Below are 12184 nucleotides of genomic sequence, written 5' to 3' on the forward strand. Positions count from 1 at the left end.
AGAAATGTAGAATTTTTTTATTTTATTTATTTTTTTCCAGATGAAAAAAGCAGTGATATATTCTTTCATGAGGAAATTCTTTACAAGTCTACAGATATAGAGACTCCAAATATATTTTTCTATCATCATATAATATAGAGTTTTCTTTCGTCAAAACAAAATTATTGTTGATACAGCAAACGAAAATACTTGCAGAAACAACCTACTGAGTTTAGGTTTTCTCGCAGATTTCCCAAAAAAAGAATTATATGAAAATTGTTCATCTTTCTATCTTGCAAACAAAAAAAGAAATTTTTGGGAGCAGCAAAGGATTAACCCAAGTATTATCTAGGAATTGGAAATACCCCACCTTCGTGCCATATCTCCTGCATTTTGATGATCACATGAAATCCATCAAGCTCCACATTAAAACCAAGTTTTGATAAGTTGTCTGCCTCAGAATTAAAGTTCTTGCTTATGTGTTGTATTGTGGGGTGATTGAGGGAATTCCAAATTTTCTTGATCTGCTGTAACCAACCTTGTAGGGAGGATTTTTGAATATTAGCATATGATCCAACATAATCAATGACAGTCTTGGAGTCACCTAAAATATGAATGTTTTGTATGTCTAGAAATTCAGTGAACCACAAAAGTCCCCACAGAGCCATCATCTCCACTTTTGTGTCGGTTCCAAAGCCGGTTCCACATTGAACATGGTATGATAACTCAAAATGTATATGAATGATGAATCCGCATCCACATTTGTGTTCCTATGAAGCCCCATCGAAGTAGCCGGTCGGATATACCATCTCCAGAATTTCCAATGGGCAAGTAGGCTGTTGTTTTGGAGAGGATTGTAAAATAGATTCAGACTTTTGAAGAATTCTCGTCAGCACAATCAACACGATGTCCCTGTGATGGTTGAAGATAATGTCATTGCACCATTTCCATGTTTCCCAAATGAAAATAGCATGGATGAGTCTTCTCAGGCCTTGGTTGCTCCACCATTTCAACCAAAGCTCTATGTCACAAATGTACAGCCCCAGGGGGACAATTTTTTGCTCCAAATGTTTCCATAGGATGGAGACCTCATTACATGATCTGAAAAGATGAGTATTATCCTCAGTAGCATTCCCACAAAGAACATAGTAACTTGGGCCAGACAAGTTCCTCTTTTGGAGGTTTTCACAGGTCAAGTTCTTATTCCTCCAAACAAGCCAGAGAAAGATTGTGTTTTTGATGGGAAGCAATGGGCTCCAAAAATTAGTGAACCATCCATTCCCCGGGTGATTTGTTTGCAGAGAGCACAATTGATAGTAAGCATCAGCAACCACAATATTATTTTCCAACATTTTACCATTCTAGGTAATTGATTCTCATGTCGCTTCTCTATAGAGACCCGCTAGCCTCATATGTATGTAGATGTGCTTCCAATCCTCTGCAACAGGGCCCAAAAGATTTAAATCACCTGCAGTTTTCCAGATTGGGCAGTTGTTTTCCCTAGCAAGATTAGTTAGTTCCAGAAGAAGGTTCCATTTCGATGGAAAAGTTTTATGATGCGATCCGAGAGGGAATCAATGTCTAATAGAACTTGAATGTGGTCGTGTCCTATAATTATATGATGCCCAGTGCCAAGTTTCCAAGCCAACATTTTAATAAAAGTGGTTTCAATTTTTTTGAAGCTGCGCCAGATAGTAGAGCCAACAGCTTTGCTGATATGGCCATTTCTCATCCAGACTTTAAAGTCTATGTTCCTCAGGTATTTTTTTTATAATATGGCTCCAGATGTTGTTTCCAAAAATCCTGTGCCATATGGATTTTAAGAGAAGAGCTTTCCCAAAGCAGAAAAGATCGAGGATGCCCCATCCATCCATTTTCTTTGGAAGGGTAATGTACTGTAGCTTTGATAAATGATACTTCTTCCAATGCTTCATTCTAGACCAAATAAAATTTGTTGTGATTCCATCTAATTTCTTAATGATGGCAGCAGGAAGCTGGAACAAGTGCGCCCAATATACACTGAGTTGTGTTGTCACTGCTTGGACCAGAGTAAAGCGTCCTCCCATAGAAAGGCATTTATTTTCCCAATCAGAAATTTTCAGAAAGTATCTGTCAACTAGCCATTGCCAGTCCATATTTCTGTACTTATAGGGTTTTAAATGGAAACCAAGATATTTAAGACCAGAGGAAAAGCAATCAGAAGAAATACCAAATAAGTTAGCAATATATGCGATGGTCTCAGAAATTTCCAGAGCATACATTATAACTGATTTGGATTGATTCATTTTGAGACCCGAAGCATTTCCAAATCTATAAAAAACTTGAAATAAATGTAGCCAAGCAAACCTATTAAGAAGCCCCATGATGAGCACATCATCCACAAAAAAGCTATGAGATATCTGGATGTTTCTGCCAATCTTCAGAGGAGAGAAGAGGCCCTTAGCCACAGAGATATGTGTAGACTAAGTCCATCCAGTGCTAGTATGAATAAAAGAGGCAATAATGAACAACCTTTCCTGAGACCCCTACCAGCTTTGAAGAAAGAAGTCGGATATCCATTGATAATAACTGCAAACTGGACAGTAGTGACACAAGCCATGATCCAGTTTATGGCCGATGCTTGAATACCGATCTTGTGAAGGACCAGTCTCAGGAACCCCCAGTCCAGATAGTCAAATGCTTTTTTAAGATCGACTTTCATAATAGCAGCATCAAGATGTTTCGACTGGATGGAGTGTAAACATTCCTGTGCTGTAGCAACAACATCATGAATTTTCCTATGTTTGAGAAAACCATATTGTTGTGGAGAGATGAATTTGGACAAAATTGGCTTCAGACGATTTGCAATGGTTTTGGATATGATTTTGTAGACTAGATTGCAGAGCGATATGGGTTGGAAATCAGAGAAAGTGTGCGGGGTTTTCTTTTTAGGTATGAGGGCAATATACGTGGAGTTTAGATGAGGGTGGACAGAACCCAGATTTCAGGATTCTTCAACAAGGTTTACCAGGTCAGACTTAAATAGATCATAGAAGTGAGAAAATATTTCCATAGTCCATCCGTCGGGTCCCGGACTTTTGTCACCCTGGAAAGATAGTATGACCTCATGAATTTCTTCGGAAGAGACCGGCTTGTAGAGATCTCTATTAGCTTCTTCTCCGAACATCAATGGGAAGCGAGATACCCCCCATAATAAATCTTTTGGGCCTCTCGATGGAGTCTGTGCAAAGGCTGATTTGAAGAATGATAGAGCAGCCCGGCTTATCTCGTCTTGCGTTTGATATTTTGAATCGTCTGAGTCAAAAATCTCCCATATGGAGTTTTTTGACGACGATGATTTGCAAATCTATGAAAAAATTTTGTGTTTCGATGCCCCTCCTTCAGCCATGTGACACAGCTTTTGAGCTTCCATGTCATCTCCTTAATTAGAAGGATTTGTGTTCTTCTTTGTTCAAGGAACTGAATTTTGGATCTGGTGTTCAGATGGAGAGTATGGGCAGACATAGAGTGGCTAATAGAGTCCAACTCCCATTCAATATCGCTGAGTTCTCTTCTGAGATGATTTTTTTTTCTCGTTCCCATTTTTTTGTAGCAAATCTAAGAGCTTTAAGTTTGTCCAAGAACAATCCCATATAAGATGTGGAGTTGTTTGCCACAGAGAGCCAAGTATGTTTTACCAAGTCGACATAGGAAGAATCTTCTAACCAGATTCTGTTGAATTTGAAGGGAAGTCCACTCCTGTAGACTTGTTGTCGCCAATGGAGAATGATAGGGCGATGGTCTGAAATATAACTGCTGATAATTTCGGATGATACCATTCTGAGTCTTTCAATAAGCATATCATGTAAGAGAAAACTGTCCAATCTCTTTGCAATATATGAGTTCCCTGATCTGCCATTATCCTAAGTGGGGGCAATGTTTATTGGGCTGATATCAACCAGATTGTGTTCCAGGATGATGGATTTTAGAGTGTTTTCCATGGTGTCTCCGCAACATTTATGTCCCAAGTGTTCATGGCCCTAATAATTCAATTTAAGTCCCCAGCTAGAATGAGAGATGGAATATGCAGGAGATCCGAATCCACCAACCGAAGCCAGAAATGTTCTCTATCCTGAAAAGGAGCATAGATATTGAGAATATGGATTCGACCCAAAAAGTTGCAAATGTTACCAGCCATAAAAATTCCAGATAAACATGAAAATGCCAGAAGTTGGACATGGTTAGGGTCCCAGATGGAAATCTGTCCCCCAGAGAGCCCAAAAGCATCTATGGCAGCCATGTGCCAAGTCAGAAACATTCGTCTAAAGTATCCAATCGAATGGGAAGCAGGGTGCATAGTTTCTTGAAGAAGAATAATGTATGGGTGATATTTGATGAATAATTCCTTCAGGGCTAGAAATTTGGGGGTTGCCCCAAGACCCCATATTTAGGGATAGGATGAAAGTCATTTGGGCCATTTGGCAGGCTGTCGTGCTCCAAGGGCCCAAGAATATTATTCAACAATGGGGATGTCAATGAGGTTGGGTGCATCCAATTCACAGGGGACAATAGGATTTCAGAGATGGCCACAGAAATGTTGGCTATCCCTAGGTTTTTTTATCTGGACTTTAATATTTCCAGTGGATGTTGGGCTAATATGTGGTGATGTGGGATTCGAGGGTTTGTGGATAGTTAGGGATCGTAGGTCTAGGGTTTTTTTTTGCAGCAAGAATTCTAGATCGCTATCCACTGAATTTGTGGGAGATGTAATCGGGGTGGTAGGGGAGGAGAGATTTGGTTTGTATGTGGTCAGGTTTGTAGGGGCAGTATGGGGGGGATATAGCCCAGACATAGCAAATATGAGTAGCTGATAGGGGGTCATTTATGGTAGGCTGAGGTGGAGCATTTGGTGGTGGGGGTGGTAAATCGAGATAGGGTGTAGACTGTTCTATATGGGTGGTGGCAGTGTGTAGGTCCACGTCATCCGATGGAGGGGAGGATGAAGTGAGAATATGCAAAGAATTAATCTGATTTTTTATAGAGTGATGATTGGAGATTCCAAGAGGGGAGTGGGTCGGATTACATGAGTGATGTGAAGGAAATTTCCCACGGGATGGAGTCTCTAAGCCATCGTATGACAAGCATCCAGAACTCTGAAGGATATTCCTTTTCAATTTGTGAAGTCACTTCCTATTATCAGATGTTAGGCGGCCGCTCCATCGACGGGGGCAATGTGCCAGCAGGTGGCCTGTCCAGTGACAATTCAAGCAGCAGAAGGGTACACCCCAATAATCCAGACATTGGGTAAGCAAAGAATCATTCCAGCATATGGAGATGTGGTCTGGAAATCCACCCTTGTAATTTTTTTCAATGAGGATCCAAGCAACTCTCTTGTCGGGAGCCCCCAGACAGCGGGGATCCACATATACAAATTTTCCAATGGCGTCCCCAATGTCTTGTAGTGTCTTTAGTGACCAAAATTCTATGGGGAGCCCTGGTAATTTAACCCAGATTAGATTATTTTGTGGTGTTTCTCTTAAGGGGTTAAATCCGATGTACTAGGAGTACAAAGCAAGGAAGTTGTGGCCATTTACCCAAGGAATGGCCTGAATCTTCTCCAGGTCTTCCTGACATAGAAAATTAAAACTATACTAGCCATTTAGCAACCTGACTACCGTAGGCATGTAATCTAGAAGAACATGCCATTTAGAATGCAACCAGATTCTCATGGTCAAATCGTCCATCTCAAAAAAATGTCATTTTCCTACTAATGCTTGATTTTGCAGGCGGGTAATTCTGTCAGAGAGATCATCAAATCCTAAAGTCAAATTTGGAGTTGGTTCTATAATTTTTATAGCATGGATGGGGTGGCGAGGACGTCAATTATTTCCCAAGTGTGGAAGAGCATGCGGCGGAGTAGATGGATTTTGGCCATGTGGTAGAGGAGGTGTAGGAAGAGAGCTCGACTTCTTGGTAGGGTATGTGGTTCCCCCATTTGACCAATCTTCCGCCAAGTTAGCTTGAGCAATGGCCCCATCATGTGCCCAATCCTCCACCAAGGTGGCAAGAGAGGACTTTCCATATGCCCGTTTGACCACCAGCATTGCGTGGATGAGATCGTCATGAGTAGTGATTTCAAAATCATTCAAATCCATAAATGATGGGGGACATAGAAAAGCTTAATATAACCTTGAGAGAGCAGACGTAGTTATGTAATGTGTCAGGTGGAGGATGATGGAGAATCCTTTCTATTCAAGGAATGTCTAGGAATTCCCCCTCACACAATATTCATGTCCCAATGCCTCAAAAAAGTTGTGGAAGGGAGAAAATCCTTTAATGGATGTCATCATATAATAAGTTTATTTCAGGAAGGATTATGGGGAAATGTAGCCAGAGAATAAAGAATTAAAAAGGTCAGAAGGGGAGATTTGAGGTCTGCAAAGATAAATATCACTTCTGACAAAATAAATATTTTTAGAGGGATCCAATACATGTCAATACATAGTGACAGGTACTGGGTCGGGAATTTTGAATTTTGTCGAATTCTGGGTAGGTTGGGGATGCCGGAAAGTATTTTGGTGAGAGGAAGCCGAGGATGGTTGTAGGAATAATGGTGGATTATGCAGAGTTAGAATGATTTGGTTAGGTTGATGTCATCGCAGCAGCAACAACAGTAACATCTGGGTCAGGTCCACCAACGTGAACAGACTTTGCATCCCACTGAGTGGCATAGTCGAGAGATTATGAAAGAGTTATCCAGTGGTGGATAAGGGTGTTATAGTTGGTCGTATTGAAACATTTAAAATTGAGAATAAAGGATCTGGAGCAGCAAGAATTTGTGAGTTCACTCCAGATGAGCATGTGGTCTAGGAGGAGGGGAAAAAAATGAAGTTTGATGATGCAGTAAAGAATGTATACAATGATACAAACAAGTACAAAGATGTGGGAAATTTCCAAGAATGGGGAGTCAAAAAGGGACTGTAGATATTTTAACATTCTATGGCAACAGTAAATGATGAGCAAAAATAGTAATAGACAAATCATAAAATGTAGACTGAGAAAATTGCAGTTGAAGTTTACCGCACCTGAAAAAGTTGTGTGTTGTATTATGCTAGGTGCGCATAATATGTCGACAGTTTGAGCGTGGTCGAATCCAAAGTAGCTGCAGTATGTGTATTATTTTGTTTGTAAAACAACATCTGATGGAGTGGCCTGAGTTTGGGTAAGCCACCCCTGTAGAGGACACTGAATACCCAGTGGCCTGGCCTTTTTCCTTTCTGCCACTAGATTTTCGTCGAATTTTCTCTACCTTTCCTTTGTTGCACTTGTAGCTTTTGGGAAGAAGGCTTAGCTTCAAATTTGAAAAAATTGCACCAAAAAGGGCAAATCCACAGCAATTAAACACATCAAAGGTTGATTTGTAGTTGCAAGGAAAGATTGAGATGCTAGGGTTGATTTCAACTCTGCAACGGTTGATTTGTAGCCAACCTTAATATTCAATTTCATTAGTTAGGTTATTCTGAACCCATCCATCTAGCACTATCTACTTGGAAATTTGCAATAGGTTTGTCCAAAATTGATTGTGTATTCAAATATATTCAGAACAATAGAACACTTCCAATAGAAATGTAGATTTTATGAAACCATGAATTCCATGAGAAATTGGTTTCTCTCCTTGGTTGATGATTATTTAGGATAGAGAAAATTCTTGAATTTGAGTTCATGTCCAATGGTGTCTGGGAGAATTGGCTCCATGAAAAAAATGATGGACCCAAATGATTATATTGGTAGGAAATCCCAAACAAGGTGGTAATTCACCCCTGTGTTTTCGGAGAAAGGTAATGAAACCTTCCAAGTTGCATGTGAAGGAATTCGATGGTTGATCTTTGCTTCAGTGTTGAATTGCAGGGCGAAGACCACAAAAATAGAAGACAATGACTGAATATCTTCACTTAGCTCCTTAGTGATTATTGCTATGTTTTTTATATAAGAACTCACTTTTGGTATATTCTTACCCTATACTTGGGAATTCTTTTTATTTTACAGGCAATAGGAAATAGGGAATTATCTGTTTTCTGCTGTGAGCATATATATTTTTTAAGGAAGAATTTTATTATGCATTCAATACGAAAAAATACAAAGGTGGATTATAGCATATTATGTGAGATGAATAGTCCAGTTATAGAGAGGCAACAATTCTTTGCTCAACCCATTACAGGGCTATGAAGCTTCTTGGCAATGCACTTTTTGGGGTGGGTGAGTATAGAGTTGCGGAAAAGACCACGAACCAGGCTATATTTTTTGGGGTTGATTATGCTTATGCACATTATGAATTTTGGTAGGTCGTGCATGCCATGGGGGAGGATGAGAGAGTCATACAAGAGTTTCAAAAAGCCATAGACCTGAAGCCAGATCATATGGATGCTTTGTATAATCTTGGAGGGTTGTTTAGAGATGTGGGTAGGTACCAAAGAGCTGCAAAAATCTACAACGTGTTTTCTATCTCGCCTAATCATGGGCGCACTCATCTCAACAAAGTAGTGGCATTTTTGGGTGCTGGAGAAATGGTAGAAGCTAAGAAATCTTTAAAAGAGGCTTTCAAAATGACAAATGGGGTGGAACTATATGATGTTATTACACATTTATAGCATTTCTAGAAGATGCCTAAATGGTTTTCTTCAATGATTAGAAGATCATACGAGCATGGAGGTTCTGAAGGTCAGGTACATATGGGAACTGGGAATGCGAGCTTTCAAGAAGGAATATTATTTGTTGGACTAGGAAGGTTTACAAGAGCAAGTTGAAAAATCGCACATAGACAGTACTTGTCTTGTGTTCTAGATATCATAAGCTTCCAAAGGCTAACTAGACTGAATGTTTGTGATATAAATTTAATGAAAAAGGAATTAACTACAAAAAAAAGTGCACATTCCTCAATATGGCAATCTTGTATCGGAGAAATCCATCCTCAAAGTAGTTCTTAAAAAAATTTATGGATATTTCTCCATTTTCTCAAGCCATAAACATTCCAAGGAGTTGTCAAGGCAGTGAATAAAAGAGTGTTAAGTGTATTGGGTGTTATAGGATCATGCAAAGTGTATTTTTGCTTATTCTATGCCATTATTTCACCATTTGTGCAGGTTCCCCAGAGAAGAGAAAACATTATGCCTTTGATTCTTTAGTGTGTCATTCCACAAAGGGTATTGGTGCATAGATTAGGATGCTAGATGCAAAATTTTAATTAGACTATTAAGGGCATGCTATCTTCCATCAAAAGGAGTTAGTGACATGATGGAAGTTCATGGAGAGTATGAAATTACCAAGTCTCCAATTTCCCAAGTTTTTAGAAATGTTTGATGATCCATACAAGGAGTTTGGCATCTTAAACACCCTAGTAAAGCTTGAGGTAGGTGATAGGGTGCATCATGTTCCTTTAACTTATGTAGTTTTCTCCTTCCTATTTTTCCATTTCATTTTTTTTGTCAAAGTATTAAGTATGTGATTTTTAAACCTGGTAGATATGTGATCTTGTCTATTCCACTAAGACTGCAACTGAGCTCCCAAGGCCTTAAGCTTCTATTTCAAGGAAATTTTTGTTCTAACTTCTTTCCTGTATGATACATAAATTATTATCTTTCAAATAGGTGTTGTAATTTGTGAAATCATTACTTTACTATTTTTTATTTTGAAACATTAACAAAATTCCATGGTTCTAGATGGTGAATGCTACTTTTCACTCCTTTTTTCCCTTCATGTTTAGCATGTCCTAACAAGGAAATGAGTCCTATTTAAAATATGGACCCTTATCAGGTGGGGTCTTCTAAAGTATTGTTGAAAGTATCCATCCCTATCATATGTGGTCATCTAAAATATTATTGAGATTGATTATCCCTTAATTAATATCTTCCAATAAAGGTCATCTAAAGACTTATTTAAAGTATTTATCCCTTAACTAAGGTATCACAATCAAGGCCTTTTTGAAAATCAAGTACCCAAAAGATGAAGAGAAAATCATCCAAAGCTTAGAAAATTGCCTCCATTGCCTCAGCCAGCATAGGCCAGACTTCTTAAAAACCGAGGTGAACCATATAATTAATTTATACATGTACATATCTAGAAACTTTTTTTTCTTGATAATCAGGTGGGGAACATATCCATTTCTCCCTACTGTGTTGGTTCGTAAACAAAGTGAAATTTTTTTACCATTCATTCATGTTGCATATGGTTTGGCTTGTTGAGAGACTATGAATACCATGCTTCTTACATTTTGAAAGTGTATTCCCTTCAACTTATGAGGCATCCATGTTTCAAGATATCTTTAAGAATACTTTACATTGAAATTCAAGATAAAGAAACTCCTTGGCATGATTAGCAGGGAAGAGAAAGCAATATTTGTTTTTTGTTATTTAAAATATCATATTTTTTTAAAATGCTCCAAATCTTATTAGGCACCTAAGTTTTTAACATGACTTGGGAGTTATGCACCATAAGCACCATTCTCACTGTGGTCTAGGAAATCAATTAGGAAGTTTGTTTTGGAAGTTCACTATTTTCTAATGTGTGATCATCATCGTCTATAAGTTAAAAATTATTTTCATACATGCTGTTATGACTTGGATCATTTTCATTGTGTGTTTTGTAGTAATGTCAACTTACCATGGAATTACATATTAATCTTGTGCTTCTATTTGCATAAATAATTTATGATAAAGTACATTAAATTTTAGATTGGTAGAAATAATCCAAGGACCGTACTATTTTAGGATTCAATATCTACTTCTTATACATTAGCCCTAACATTTAAGTGAGAAAATTTTGTTATATTTTTAGTTCCTAGATTATGTCCTTAGAGAACTCTACATGTGAAAATATATCTTGTTTCCTATGGAGTGTTCTTAAAGGTTAGTAAATTTTCAAGTGTTTATGTGACAAAGTTCTTTTCATAAATGGTTACACGGAACAAACTGTTGTTGAACTTATAGTAGTTGTAGGAATCCTATAACACATTGCTTGTGAGTTCATTGTTTGGGCTTCCTATCTTATAGCTTTCAAACTTTTTTGGTGTTAGTAGACTCAATTGTAAGCCAGAATATGACTAGTGTTGTTCATTGTTCTAATTGTAAATGGGATTCTCAAGGTGCTACAAATGTTAGTATGGTTGACATTCTGCAAGGTATTTTGGCTCTCTTAAGAGAATTGTCATTGTAACGAATGGAAAATTCAAATGGTTCTGATGTTTTTCAAAACCCTCCTTGAGATTCAACAACAATATCAACAACAAACAAACCTACACCAACAGACTAGTAGTGGGAAAGCAAAGTCCCCTTATTTTAAATTAAATTAAGAATTTAAGTATTTAGAATAAGAAAATCCAATATAATAAGCTTAATATTCTTGTTAAATTAAATTAAATTAAAATTAATTAATTAATTAAAATTTAAAATTATATTAAGAAGTTATGTAATTTTTTAATTAAAAATATTTAAAGATGTAAATAAATAAATAAAGATAAGGGTAATAGGGGTGAAATTAAGAAAATAGGATCTAAATCAAGCTCCTACTTAATTTCCAACGATCCCTCATGTTGATATTGATTTCATGCTTCTCAATCTCAATAGCCTCTCTTAGCTTCCTACGATGGAAATGATCAACCCTAGAAATGACTGTTGAATCCTCAATGCAGACATGGTTCTTGGATTTCTTCGCATCTTCAGCTAGAGCTGATGAGCGAGAACGAATGTGCCTAATGTTTGTTGCATGAACAATATAGTAAATGGTCTCAAAGCAACTTATAATAAGGTTTCGAACCAATATGGAAGATGTTTGTTGATGATAAATGCGTCATTTGGACCCATGTCGCGAGAAATTAGATTTGTTTCTTAACCATCTTAATTTCCAATTAGACTCCATCAAATTTATGATGGAGGTTGACGCAAACGAGTGTCTTCCTTTCCTTCAAATCCTCCTCTCCATAATGAATGATGGTTTCATTTCTCACCAATTTTTTTGCAAAAAACTCACAGGGAACAATATCTTCATGGTAGTTGTCATTCTGGTGTAAAATATTGGGGTCCTTAGCACTCTTGCCACATATGCTTTGAGCATTTTTTGTGAAAATCACCTTCAGGAGGAAAATTCTTATCTTCTAAAAGTTTTTGAAAATAATGACTATAGTAGAACTCAAGGCCTCAAGTATTTTGAAAGAGCCTATAAAGAATCTAGGGTT

The 12184-nt window shown here is 37.7% G+C and overlaps 1 pseudogene; it reads left to right on the forward strand.

Annotated features, from left to right (window-relative positions):
* Positions 1-5041: 5041 nt before the first annotated feature.
* On the forward strand, positions 5042-9530 carry LOC149170042 (putative TPR repeat-containing protein At2g32450; annotated as a pseudogene).
* The last annotated feature ends 2654 nt before the right edge of the window (positions 9531-12184 follow it).

Source organism: Pinus tabuliformis, chromosome 4_2 (assembly GCF_031772625.1).
Source record: "Pinus tabuliformis cultivar Carrire ecotype Pingquan chromosome 4_2, CPIR1, whole genome shotgun sequence".
In the NCBI taxonomy this organism is placed as follows: Eukaryota; Viridiplantae; Streptophyta; class Pinopsida; order Pinales; family Pinaceae; genus Pinus; species Pinus tabuliformis.